The following is a 15,215-nucleotide window of genomic DNA, read 5'->3' on the forward strand; positions in this document are numbered from 1 at the left end:
CCCAAGCTTGCTTGGCGGTGGAACACTTCTCGATATGGTGGATGAGATCCTTCTCGACTAGTAATGAGATTTTCGACAAAGCCTTTCTATCTTGATTTTGCGCTTCTTCCAATTTTACCTTTCCATCTACAACATCCCATTGGTCTTCCAATCTCAGTAGAGCCTTCATATGGAACTTCCAGGAGGAGTAATTCTCTCTACCTTTGAGCTTTTCAACGAACGTTAAGCTCGACGCCATGTTTTTGAATTTCTAAAAAAAACTTCGAATCGGTCGAAATATATAACTTACGCGTCACGAACCGATAATCCTTATTAGCCACGTTAATCTGGGCCCATAACCAAATGTTGGGTTTTGGGATGAAAAGAAAAACACGAGACACACAAGTATCACTATATTGCGTCGTACAAACTTGCTCTACAGGACTAACTAAAAACTGAGGTTACAAAAGGGTTGCAATAATTTACATTTCTAACAATAATGTTTCATAAATGCCCTGATTTTCAAAGCTTAGACTTTAAGGTCATTGTTTTTAATCAAATTGTGAGATTCTCCGTTCCCACTATCCTTGCGGTGCTAGTCCAGCTGGAACTTGGGTTTCTTGCTATTTTCAGAGTTTGTCAGGGTCACAATGAGGGTGAGGCTCCACTGATATTTTAGGCAGCAGTTTTTTTTAGTATTTTTGTCTTTTCAGTCATCCTAGTCCCCGTTTCATTACCATTTGGGTCGGTCAGATGAGTTTCGCTTTTGGCCATCTTCACGGGTTGTAAGGGTTATGGGTGCGACGCCGAAGGTTCGAAACCGTAGAGAAAGGCAAACCGTGATATAGGCCAAACAAAATTTCATATGGGCATTATATGATCAATGAAGTGTTGATAATCAAATTGAGAGATTTCTCGTTTTTCAGTATTTTTGATGTTTCTGACGATCTGACAGTTTTCAGTTTCATTCCATGTTTAGGTGTTGTCAGGATTATATGTAGGGTGAGGTCCCAACTCATTCACTTTATTTAAAAAGCTAAATTACATTAATTGAGTAAATGACTGTTTTATGATAATGAAATCACAGGCTTTGTCCATAATTATACATTTCTCGACGTCATTTCGGTTCATAACTAACCAAAAGGAAAGAAAAAGAACTAACTAAATTGTTTTCAGATTCATTCCATGTTTAGTGGTTGTCCGGGTTATAAGTAGGGTGAGGCCCCAACTCATTCACTTTATTTAAAAAGCTAAATTACAATAATTGAGTAAATGACTGTTTTATGATAATGAAATCACAAACTTTGTCCATAATTATACATTTTTCTTACGTCTTCTTTGTGATGGACGAAAATTTAATAAAGCAATAAACAATTCTGGTAAAAGAATAATTAAATCTTATAACTTAAATAACTAAATCTTCCTAAAGGACAGAAGAAAGGGATTTTAGTTAACTGTAACTCTTTCTTATGGAAAGCAAAGTCAAACATTGGAGTTTATTGCATTGGCAACATCATTATATTAAAAAGTAAACGAAGAAGTGATATTGTCAAGTCACTGGAGGACATAGGATTTTATGTAAACATTGTTTCAAAATGAAGCCGCCTGTTTATGAAAGATCGATACACATTGGCCGTTTCTAGGGCATATACTTTTATAGGGTCCTCTATTGCGACGCGGGAGGCTGATTTATAAGGACGCCGCGACAACCGCCTTGCGAAATAGTCAATTTGCCAAACCGCCACACTCCGAGTCTGTAAATTAGCCCGTAAGTTGTTTTCCGCGCGGTTATCTCTCTAAAAAGCCCTGGTAACGCGTGTGAAACATATGGAGAGATAACGGGGACGCAGCGAGATAGGGCGGCCCCCTTGGACGATGAAACGTGCCCCGGGGAAAGTCCGGAGTCGAGATAAAAGAATTTCATTAGTCCGGCCCAATTTACTATCGTTTTTGTTGTCCCGCTGTTTGCAAACTTTCCGGTCCACTTCGTCAAAAGCCAATATTTATTTTCGCTCAATCCAAGGACAATTGTTTACCGAGGTGGTTTGTATATTTGTGCTTTTTCTGGTCTCAAAAGCCTTATACTCTTACAACTTACATGTTACTTGATTCCATTTTGTATGTATTTTATTGTAGCATTTCACAAATATTCATTATATATTTTACTTTCATCAATACTTCTTTTTGAATTAATGTGTGATGTTTATTGACCGTTACTCAATGATTATTCGGAAATCGTGAGATGCGGTCTGGTGTGACGTAGGTATGAGAAAAATATTTTCTTTATCGTGCCAACGTTTCTATCTTTATTGAGATCATCTTCAGGGCCTGGGGTTTATAAACATTGTTTAAATTGTACAAATACATGTAGGATGTGGAAAAAAACTTATACAATGCTAAAAAATTTTAGATTAAAAAAATGAAATTATACAATGCTAAAAAATTTTAGATTAATCTAAAATTTTCTAGCATTGTATAATTTTTTTTTAATCTATAATTTTCTAGCATTGTATAAATTCATTTTTTTTACATCCTACATTATTTGTAAAATTTAAACAATGTTTATAAATCCCAGGCCCTGAAGATGATCTCAATAAAGATTGAAACGTTGGCACGATGAAGAAAATGTTTTTCTAAAACCTACGTCACACCAGACCGCATCTCACGGCCTCCGAATAATTTTTAAATTAAGTTATGATCGAAAAATTCAGAGTTTTGAACTTCTTTGGCACTTTTCTTCAATTAATTAACGAGGAGGAGGGCTCATCAACACCATAAGAAACATCCCACTATGAGGCTAGTCATAAAACCACTATCGGCCCTCAAAATTTCCGTTCAAACTTCCGTGACGAACGAAAAATATGGAAAATTGAATTAATTGAAAAATTATAGATTATGTAAAAATCATGTCTCAAAAAATTATCTCCACTTGTAACAATGATTAACATAACGAACTGAGGAACAATGCAAAGATATTTTCTTAAAAAAAAAACGATTTAATCCATCTAACACGTCAAAACAAAAATCAGAAACACACAAACAACTGAACATACCGAAGTGCAGAAACGTGACTGACAAAGCCACACAGCGAGGATATACGGACCAAATTGATAGCATAGAAACCTAGAAACTTATCCAGTTCCAATTGATAAAACGATTTAAATTCTGAGGTTTTTTTAAGACTGCAGGGTGATGAACCTTTAATTCTTTTCTGGTCATCCTAGTCTGCTTATCTTTGTTGTTCTCTGTCAGGCGGCTTTTGGTTCTTCGCCATCTTAAGTGCTGAGCTTTTGTGGGTATTTCACTCTGCTTATACCCTGATACTTAGAGAATACAACGCAATTGCCTAAACGCGTCTGTCATACCAAAAATAGAAGGATATGTAGACAAAATAAACGCCCAAGCTTACTAAAAGTACTTACTAAAAGTACCAACTACTTTACTAAAAGTATAACTTTGTATGCATATAATCTCATTTAATACAATCCGGCATTTTATTATCATATTTTCACTGTTTGTCAGGACCATATGTAGGTCAAGGCACTGAAATAAACATATTTGAAAGCAGTTGGATAGCCAGATCAGATGATCGGAAACTACTGGTTAATCATCCAGTAAATCTAAAAAATCTCACAACTTTAAAACATTGTTATATTCAGTTTAAATAATCAGATAAATAATTTTTGTTGACTTTAAGCTCAGTTATTTTATTGGGTTATTTATATAGACATACTAAAATTTTAATGAATTTCGAGGTAGCAAATAAATATTTACAGTTCGGTGTTTTACAGTCATCCTGGTCTCTTTTCTAAATAAGTTTCGGTCTGTTAGAGCGTTTCGGCATTTTGCTCTCTGCACTGATACGCAGGGATGTAAGTAGGGCGAAGCGCCGACAGTTAAAAGCAGAATGGTAAGTTAGACCAGGACTATCGATAGAAACGAAACTTAAGTTCATGTTGACATTATATTATAAATGAAGTGCACAATCATATCTTATCACAAATAACACATTTAACACGATAATACTGTTGTGTAAGTGCCCTGAGTTGTAATGTTTAATCTTTTAAGTGACTGTTTTTATTTTGCAATCTTAATTGATAGTCAGGGATAAAGTAGGGTGAGGCGCCAACAGTTCAAAGGTAAAAGCCAAACTAAAGTTCATGTTGGCATTATATTATCAACGAAATGTACATTAGCGCCTTAATAGCGCAAATAACACACTTAACATAATACTACTGCGTAAATGCCCTGATTTTCAAAACTTAGACTTTTAAGACACTGTTTTTAATCAAATTTGAGTTCCTCCTTTCTCACTATATTATCAACAACTATTGCTGTTTCAGGTTTTCTGACGGTTGATGGACATTTTTACTATTTACTAGTTGGCAGGGTTATAAACAGGGTTAGGATCCACATCATGTAGTATTTTCACTAATTTCGTGGTCCGCTTGATCAATTAATATATTATAATTAAGGTTTTTAATTGAGATAAAAAAGTCAATGGCACGAGCGGGATTCGAACCCACGATCTTCGGCTTGATAAGCCGCTGCTCTACCACTTGAGCTATCGTGACCTCGATCCACTCGAACACCAACTTCCCTCAACCGCACCTTTTTGAATTTCCCCCCCTTTTCCCATTGCACATCGCAGCGGCGTATCAAGCCGAAGATCGTGGGTTCGAATCCCGCTCGTGCCATTGACTTTTTTATCTCAACCAAAAATCTTAATTAATTATCATGTACTATATTTAAAACTCTAACTTACACTGTGTGAGTAGTGGTATTTCACTACCTCTGATGAGTATTAAATGAATTTGAGACACCGCCTCACCCTACTTATACCTTAACATTTACCGAACACGACGAACAGCTTGAACATCACACCACATTATACTATTTAGTGTTTTGTCAACAATACTCTGTTCCTTTCTCGAATTTCTGGGATAATTTTTATTCAAAACTATCCGTCGAAAATTTTAATTTTCAATATGGAATATACAAAAATTAAAAGTTTTTAAAATCTACGATAATAAATTCCATATTCTATACAATCCATAAATTCATATTTCTAAAATGAAAGTTTGTAAAATATTTTGGTAAATATTCTTAATGTTTGGTCGATTTAACTGTCAGTGTTCCGTTTGTCGGTATCTTACAAGCATTAAGAAAAAACAGGGTTAGTTTTTTTTATTATTAGTGAAAACAGCGAGTTCCTATGACTTGCCCTGCTTATATCCTTGACAGCTATTAAACATTGAAATAGCAAATGAATCAATATTTGGTTACAAAAATTATGATTTGATTTTGATATTTTTTTCAAATGCCTGCGTGGTGAAAACTCCGAAGTTTGGTCATTTCCGATCATCTTTCTCTTTTTACCCTTATGTTTTTAAAAATTGTGGTGGGTTTTCATCAGTGCCTATCCCAGCTTAAATCCCTGAAGAACAAAGAACACTTAAAAATGCCGAAACGCATCTGACAGACCGAAGGAAGGAAAAAAGGCAGACCAAGGTAAGTAAGCCTCGACGACCCAAACTGGGAACATAAAATACAAATATTTTGTTCCCGAAAATTTTCTGTCCACTGCTGCCTGCTTATCTTTTATAGCTGCACCCGTTCGGTTGAAATTAAATCATACATTTGATTCAATTGGCTTAATATTTAAATATAAATAGCTGTTGAAATCCCTAGAAAGCTTTTCTATGAAAAACAATTTTTCGACTCGACGTTTCCAAGATTTGGTTATTATTCGCGTACGGTCATCAAATAGCAAACACAAATTCGGCCTCTTAAATTTCCTTCGCTTAACGAGTCTGTCACTCAAATATCGAGGAGACTAACATGGCCAACTTTCTGTAAACATGAAACTACACTTTCTCGATCGCATCGTCGACCCTGACAACACCGGCTGTTCTGTGTAATTTATCATCGATGAAAAGGGCTGAAAATAAGCTTTGTTCGTTTATAGCCTTACAACATTAAGCAATACGAAAAGAAAAAAAAGAATTTTTATGATATAGAAGACGTCGTAAAATTTATTTTAGCAATTTACAATTAGAAATGGATTAACATGAAAAGGTGGATTATAAATTGTTTTGTTTAATTTTTAAACTTTTAAAACGTTCTAATTAGCCTAGTAAGTAGAAAATAATTTGTGGTGTTTAGGCAATCCAAAAACAGCTGAATTTTTTAACTTCGATGTGTAGTGGAATATATGTGGAGCAATCGAGAGACAGAGAAAAATATAGAAAAAGAGAAAAAGTGAACGAAAAAAAGCCACTCTGTTACCAAACTACAGATAAAATATAATTGATAGAAATAAAAAGACAGTGAGTGAGAGAGAGAAAGAGAGAGGGAAAGAGAAGAGTGAGAGACTGAGTGAATGAGAGATATGGACAGAAAGACATAGGGAGAGTGAAATAATGTGAGAAAGAGTTAAACAAAGATAACCAACGAGTGGATAAAATATAGGTAAATTAGGAGAGAGCTAAAGGGGAGTGGGGGAGAAGGAAATAAAACGAGAGAGGGAGATAGACAGAGAGAAAAAGGAAATATGAGAGTGAACGAAAGAATGCCAGATTATTGCCAAACTGCAGATAAATTATGATAGATAGAGATGGAGTGAGAGAGAGAAAGAGAGAAAAAGAGAAAGAGAGAGAGGCAGTTGGAAAAAAAAAGAGAGAAACACAGAGACTAACTGGCAGAAGGAGAGGGGGAGGCAGAGAAAAACAGACAAAAAGGGAGAGGGAAAAGAGAGAGAGAGAAAGAAAGAGAAAAAGAGTGAGACAGAGAGACAGGTAGAGAGAAAAAAGAGGGTGAAAGAGGGTGGGAGAGAGAGACATAGAGAAAGAGAGATAGAGAGTAGAGAGAGAGAAAAAAAGGAGTTAAACAGCATGATGGTCATTGATATTCTTTGTGTTATTTGCTAAACCATATCGATAATTTAAAATTTCATATCAATGTTGTCAGATTATTTTCCTCTTCTCGTAGAGATTATCCAGTTTTGGTTGTTGTTTTTGTTCAAAAAAATACAACAGCTATAAAAAATATAAAATATTTTGATAACTTTCGTATCACAGAAGTACATACAAGGAATGAAAGGGCCAAACGTGAATTATGTAAAATATAATAACGTCAACGCGGTCATTTATTTGATTCTAAATCAAAGCAATTTATCTCCTGGCCGGCCGAAATGTTTGCCATCCTCGTTAATATTCATTGGAAGACTCGGTTAATGTAAACGAAATTTCCTTCGAGGTCTGATTTCCCAATCGCACAAAACCCCCCAAGCTTTGGCCAAATTAAAGACGTGGGGGTACCAAAAACGCGTGGGCGTAAAGAAAATTTTACGGAGAATTGCCAATGTTTATTCTACCGTCCCTCTCGGAAATTTCACGCTAACCGATTTCACGCTGATGAAGGCAATAAAGTTTGTTTATAATAGAGAGTTGTTTGCTTGTTTTACTCGAATATGTACACATCACATGAATATTGTACAAATTTCATTATGAGTGGTGTAAACACTGTCAATATTACAGTAAACCAATTATTGACATTAAACCATATTGCCAACCATATTTTTTATTATTTTAAAAATTAAAACAGTTAAAAAAACCTCGAAATTCGAATTTAAAGGTATGCTATATTCATTAGCATAACTGCTTATCTCTTTTATTTTTTCGTTATTTTTAGTTTTTTGTAAATGTTGGGCATAATACTTCATTTTAAGCCCGGAGAAATCTAATAATTGTATTTTATTTGTTTATTTATTTTAATTTCTAATGTCGATTTTTTTATACTTATATTGTTGGTTTTATGTATTCTCACATCAGTATTTTGTCTGGATTCCAAGTCGTTTTCCCATAAAAAAATCCAAGATAAAGGACAATGTGGGGTGTAATGGGTTAATTTATGTCTGCTGGAGAACAATTTTACGAAAGGTAAATTAATTTAGCTGTATAAAGGTCTAAATTATATGTGTGACATCAGCAGAGTAATGTGATTACGTGGGAAAGAGTATCTGCAGTTTATATTGAAAAAGCAAAGAGGCCAAGAATGTTTCCTTGAGGAACACCTGTCCTAATGCGAGCATAAAGTGAGAATTTAATTCCTGGACGGATTCGGCAGAATTACATATGTAAGGCCATATTTACGAGACTACGCGTAGATCATTTTATACTTACAAATGAGCACTTACTGCCGAGAAAGCGATAGTGTCGGAGCCCATTTATGCACTTAGAAAATTAGCATCGAGGATATTTTACTGTGTGCTATCAGGGTTACAAAGATTTCACCAAGTTTTTTAGCGTGAATGAGAGCTTTAAACCCGTTCAAAAATACCGAATACTCTGAGAGTGTAATCTCTGGAGAATGAAAGCATTAGTGTTAAACGTAAGGGTTCTTTAACCACGTCCCTGAAGTATAACCTGTACTCTGGGAACCCTGAAGTGAGAGTGTAATGTTTCTAGATTAAAAGTTTTTCATTAACGTGAATGAGAGCTTTAAACCCGTTCTTCTTGTAAGTTTGAGATATTACATACATCGGGCCATATTTACGAGACTACATACGCATAGATCATTCTAGACTTATAAATGAGCACGTACTGCCGAGAAAGAGGACTGTCGGAGCCCATTTATTTACTGAGAATATTTTGCTATGTGCTATCAGGGTTAGAAAGATTTCACTAAGTTTTTTAACGTGAATAAGAACTTTAAACCAGCATAAAAATACCGAAAACTCTGAGAGTGTGATCTCTGGAGAATGAAAGTATCAGTGTTAAACGTAAGGGTTCTTTATCCACGTCTCTGAAGTATAACCTGTACTCTGACGTGAGAGTGTTATTTCTGGTGGGTGAAAGTTTTTTATTAGCGTTACAAAAAGCTTTAAACCCGCTCAACTACCGAAAACTCTGAGAGTGTGATCTCTGGAGAGTGAAAGTTTTTTTATTAGCGTGAATGAGAACTTTTCTTCCGTTCAAAAATACCGAATACTCTGTGAGTGTGATCTCTGGAGAATTAAAGTATTAGTGTTAAACGTAAGGGTTCTTTAACCAAGTCTCTGAAGTATAACCTGTACTCTATGGTGAGAGTGGTATGTCTGGTGAGTGAAAGTAATTTATTAGCGTAAATGTGGCTTTAAACTATTCTCGAGTAATATCAAGTACTCTGGAGTGATAATGTGATGTTTGAAGTGTGAATATAATTTAGTAGAGTGATTCCGCTTCCAGGAATATTGAGAATTACAATTAATTAAGGTTTTTAGGTGAGATAAAAAAGGCAATGGCACGAGTGGGATTCGAACCCACGATCTTCGGCTAGATACGCCGCTGCACTTGAGCTATCGTGACCTCGATTCACTCGGACACCAACTTCCCATCTCAACCCCACCTTTTAAATTTTCCCTCCCCCCTTTTTGCCATTTTTCAAATGTCGTGTAATCGAATTGGATTCTCGACGACAAATGAAATGGCCACGGAGAGCTTTAGTGAAGTATACTTCATTTTAAATCATTAAATTCACTAATTTCGTGACCAATTAATATATTAATTTTAATTAAGTTTTTAGTTGAGATAAAAAAGTATCGACGCTCTCTTTGGTTAAAGACATTGAGAGAATAAATCCTATTTTAGTTTGAAAATGTATTCTAGTGGTATTTAGAATACATTTTCAAACTAAAATATGATTTATTCTCTCAATTATTTAACCAAAGAGAGCGTCGAGTCCTTCCACTAGTCGGGACAAAGCTTCTCATTGCTCTACGCTGGAAGATATATTTATTTAAATTACCGTATATTTTAATTAAGTTATATAAATACAACTAATAACCTAAGTTAACGATATTTACATGTTGGAAACCATCAGCACATCGAGGCTTTAAACTCCTTAAACGGTTGAATAATTATGTACAAATAAACCTTGGGTCTAAACGGTGTTGGCAACAGGATGAAAACAAAATCGCATTAATCAATCAACTTGACAGAGCCAAGCCATGATTAAACAAGAAATAACAAAGTCCGCAGTCAAACACAGATATATTATCTCAAAACTAATCGATATTGCCATTTTCCCATCGAATATCTGTAACGTGTAATATATCTGTGCCTAGGTATCTTCATATATCAAAGGATTTTTTCTTTTTTTTTTAATATACATTTATAAAATTGGGATCAAACATTTTTTTTAATCGAATGAAATGTGTTTCCGTGGCTGTTTTGCAATAAGATTTAGCACTGGAGAAGTACACCTGAGAACGTTCTGAAGTTTCGTCAAGATAGGCTCGTGACTCAATTAATAAGTTACGTCATTGAGTGTGTTTTGAATAAATATTCCGTCGTACAATACAACGCATAAATTATAATCATTCACCCCTTTCAAGCCAGATTGTAAACCTGCGTAATTTAATTCACTCTCTTGTTCAAATATAATTTCCTAAACGTAGCTTTTACTGATGGTTTGTTTATTTTTATTATTGACATATGAACCTTTTATAATAAATTTTATACAATAAACGTTGAATACCGTTAAAATGATTTCTTATATTTATTTAGCATAAGAGAAACAAGAAAAATTGATTATCCTTGTGTTTTTACACATTTGCAAACAAGCAAACATTTATCTGTTTACAAAACAGTTTCATATGAAAGGGATAAGAATGTTGGAGGTGGGACAAGCATACTGTGGATATGCACACATGTTCACACAGACCTATAATAGATGTGAAAGACATGACCAGAAATCATCTAGTGATGGGAACCGTTAGAACACCAACAGGGTGAAGATCACTCGTCAACGTAGATTCAGTCTGACCAAGATTGGCGGGAAATGTTGTAAATCACAATTCGCTGATTAAGGGGTTTGAATGATCGGGTAATTTTCATTGAGTATGAATTGTATGGTTCAAGGCAAAGAACGGAGCGGAGGATGTTCGGAGGATTTTAGATTGATGGATTTGAGTTAAGATTAGAACGGTTCCGTATAGGTCATAGTTAGTACGATCATACTGGTCCAGAATGGCAGTGTTTTTTTTTTGTTTTTTTTTTTAATTAATGGAAGTTTAGATTGCTTATCAACTAGTCGATTTAGCAGTCTGAATCTTGATTTATAGTTTTACGTTTGAGCCTAGTATTGGGATTCCACGTCGTTGGTCGAGGTACAGTCCAAGGCATCGTACTTTTTTCCCAATGGGATTAGAAAGATTATTGAAATACGGATGAAGGTTTTTTTTGTTAAGGGTGAAAACAATGTATTTAGATGTAGCTTCATTAACCTTGACTTTCCATTAGGAGAACCAGAATTGGAATGTGTATGTGATATTGTAAATTACGTTAAGCCATAAAGCGACCTTTATCTTTACTAAATCTAACGATTTGTGATAAAATTTAAAAAAAGAAAAGTGAATCCAACAAACTATACAAGATAATTAATATTCAAAATAGCATCCATTAAATGAAGTTAATAAAAAATCTATTATTTCGCGAAATTCACATAATAATATACGAATATGCTATAAAATATCTTCTAATTTACTGAATAAAAGTGCGCACAAACAATAAAATAACTATCGTTCAGGCGGAAGAAAACGAGGATTTATTATGGGTAGAAAATAAAGATAACATAAGACTACTGATTTTTTGAGATATCGTCGTCAAACCTCTGTAGATTTTGTCCACTAAATGATAATCAACTAATTCCAACACAATATTATAATAATATCACACGGAATTCAGATGTATCATCATATAAACATAAGTTTTGTAATTTACTGACTAAAATGAATATAAATATTCAAATAACTTGTTTCAGGTAGAAGAAAACCAGGATTTAGTGAGAGTAGATAATAAAGACGAGCTATAACGAATATTTTTTTGAGAAATGGTCACACTTCATTTGATTTTGCCAACTAAACGATAATCAACTAATTCCAACACATTATAATAATAATTCACATGTAAAATAATATCAATGAAATTTTTAAAAAATCTGAGATAACACGGACTTCAGATGTATCATCACATAAATAGAAATCTTCTAATTTACTGATTAAAATGAACATAAATATTCAAATAAATTTTTTTCAGGTAGAAGAAAAACAGGATTTTGTGAGGATAGATAATAAAGGCAAGTTATAACGAATAATTTTTTGAGAAATTGTCACACTTCATTTGATTTTGCCAAGTAAACGATAATCAACTAATTCCATCACACTATAATGATAATTAACATGTAAAGTAATATCAATGAAATTTTAAAAAATCTAATTTTAACACGGAATTCAGAATATAAGTCTTCTAATTTACTGACTAAAATGAACATAAATATTCAAATAACTTTTTTCAGGTAGGAGAAAACCAGGATTTAGTGAGGGTAGATAATAAAAACAGACTAATGTTTTGAGATATAATTGTCACACTGCTTTTGTTAACTGAATCCAAAGGTCTATAGTAGATAATTCATATGTAAAATAACATCCTATAAAGAATTTTATTGTAAAAAAATCTAACATCCCGAACATATCTCGAAATTCGTATATACCAAAATACAATAAAATGTCTTTTAATTTTTCAATTTTTAAATAACTAGGATAAATAGAAATCCAGATGTTTACAATAAAAAGTCTTCTGATTTACTGACTAATGCACTGCGTTTTATACTACATAAGTGTTCATAAATCATAAAATGATTTTTTCAGTCAGAAGAAAACAAGGATCTCGAGTTGATAAAAAATAAAGACGACCTAAAACGAGTATTTTTCTGACAAATTGTCATTACAGTGTTTTTTATTTTGTCAACCAAATCCATCAAACTATAGTAGATAATTAATATGGAAAATAACATCCAGTAAAGAATGTTAGTAACAAATCAAAGAAACCACGAATTCAGATATATCAACATACAATAAATAATACGTCTTTTAATTTATTATATAAAATCCTAAAAACCTGTTTATCTATCTATCAGATAGAAAAAAACGTTGGTTTCGAGTACACAGAAAATAATGTAAAATTCACATAATCAATGTACGTAATTACACAAATAACTTTTATTTGGATAGAAGAAAACCAGGATTTCATGTAGACTGAAAATGAAGGCACCCTAAACGAGTAATCTTTTGAAAAAATTTCGTCAATGTGTTTTTTATTTTATCTACTAAATCCGACAGATTATATTGGATAATCAGTATTTAAAATAACAGCCAGTAAATAAAGCCTATTAAAAATATCTAGGAAAAATGGAAACTCAGATTTATCAACATACGATAAACTGTCTTCTGCTTTACTGGTTAAACTTTATCCAAATAAAAAATCTACTTTTGTTCAGGTAGACTATACAAGACCGAGGATATCATTATAGGTAGAAAATATCCTAAAACGAATAATTTTTTGACAAATTGCCATATATCAATATTTCAATGTGTGGTGCACATTGAAGCCACTAAGTCATTATATTTTTGTAATTATTAATCCATGATATTGCAGAAGAGACTAGATAGATTTCTTATGTCTAATTCGATCTTTATAAACTACGTTGCAGTATTTGCCAGTATATTAAATTTAACGTCATTATTCTTATGCCACATTGTTTAAAAAGAATATGTCTATTTTTTAAACGGACTTGAAAAATTGTTGAATATTTGGTGTTTTTAAATTTTATTCTTAAATAACGCGTGAGTTGTTCCATGTTCAGGATTTGGGGGGTCGGAAGTAAGTACAGTATACTCAACAAGTTGTTGCATCGTCAGTAAGTTTTTAATTTTTTTTTATGTGTTAAAAACAAAGAAAAATACAGATTTTTTTAGTAAACGAATCAGGAGAAGGCGGAGAAGTACGTAAGTTTTATTAGGAAAGGTTAAAGTTACATACTTTCTCAGATGTCGGTCGATCAACAGGTGCAGTTGCTCGGCAAGGGACAAGATAGGTACTCTGGGCCTCTTGCAAACGTGGGGGAGGCTTTGCCCCCCAAAGCATGCGCGGGTCCCCCTCGGCCCCCACTGCCACATTTTCTCCTCTTCCTCCCAAATCGATCTATCGAAACCCCCCCTGGCAATAATTGTTACTATTCATCCCTCTGGCATCCACTAATGATGACTGTGTGCCATTCCGTGTCGAGGCCTGGATTTTTTCACGTTTTCACTTTGAGGGCTGGCCGGGCGGGGATCCGTGCGGGGGCGGAGGGTTTCGACCCCTGGGCAATCTGGAATTTTAATTCACCCCGCCTTCCAAGGGTTTACCACTTTTTACACCTCACACGCAATGCAAACAATTGCATATAGAATCAATTTATGGCTTTTTATTATTTACCTTTTTTATTGAAATCGTTGGTAAATTATCATGTATTTTTATTTAGCACAAAGTCAAGTTTTTATCTTAAAAACTGTATAACAATAATAATTCCACCGTGCTCATTACCTAATGCCACAATTATTTTTTATTTTATTTATTTTAGATCCGGGCAGAGCCCATTCAATACTTATAAAAAAAAGTAAAACAATAGTAAAAGTATACACAGATTGAAATTAAATTATACATAAGTTTTCTTAACAATATCACCATATTAGTCTAAAAATATTGAAAAAACTAATCGAATTACAATGGCAAATATATTATTAGTGATAATGAGATCAGGTTAAACTTAGCATTAAAACTAAATTAAATGTAATATAGTAGGTACTAAAAATATGTTAAATTTAGAAAACAAAAAAATACACACACACACATAAAAATATAACGGAGAATAATATTGCTCTTGGGCCAAAGCCCGTGCAGGTGGCCCTTATGCAAAGGAAGGTAGCTCCATGTGTCCCACATAATAGAGGCGTGTCATGCCTTGGCTCCAAACAGAGAGCGTGTAGCATGCCGCTGGATTTGAGAATGGTTCTCGGACACGGTAGCGAGTTCCAGGGTCCCCTGTTCCGCCTTTTGTGGGAAATAGAAGTTAAGTTATGTGTTTTATATTTCTGTGTCTTGTATGAATGAACGTATTTATCGGTGTGAATGGGGAGGGGCTGATGGCGAAGTAGCTTCTCCATCGCCTCTCAGGCTGTGTGTATGACTTGGTCTGATGGCGTTAATTTTGAAAAATACCCCATCGACCCCAATTTAGATTAGTTTATTATAGGGAACAGGTAGATGGAGAATTATCGAGTGCTCCATCTACCAAACAGAACGAGTTGATCAATGTATGTTGGTGTGATTGTGTATAGAGTATGTAGCGGTATTTTGTTAGTGCTTCGGGGCTGA

At 34.0% G+C, this 15,215-nt stretch overlaps 1 protein-coding gene across 2 annotated transcripts in view; it reads right to left on the bottom strand.

Annotated features, from left to right (window-relative positions):
- Positions 1 to 13,903, bottom strand: part of LOC106664828 (ras-related protein Rap-2a) — a 297,001-nt gene extending 283,098 nt beyond the window's left edge. The window contains exon 1 of one of the 2 annotated variants that reach the window (XM_014390847.2): positions 13,839 to 13,903. The gene's annotated coding sequence lies outside the window, so the exon portion shown is untranslated. The remainder of the gene's footprint in view (positions 1 to 13,838) is intronic. The other variant, XM_024225789.1, reaches the window with a different exon arrangement.
- Positions 13,904 to 15,215: the final 1,312 nt, after the last annotated feature.

This window comes from Cimex lectularius, unplaced genomic scaffold, assembly GCF_000648675.2.
Source record: "Cimex lectularius strain Harlan isolate CLEC.00 unplaced genomic scaffold, Clec_2.1 scaffold137, whole genome shotgun sequence".
Taxonomy (NCBI): domain Eukaryota; kingdom Metazoa; phylum Arthropoda; class Insecta; order Hemiptera; family Cimicidae; genus Cimex; species Cimex lectularius.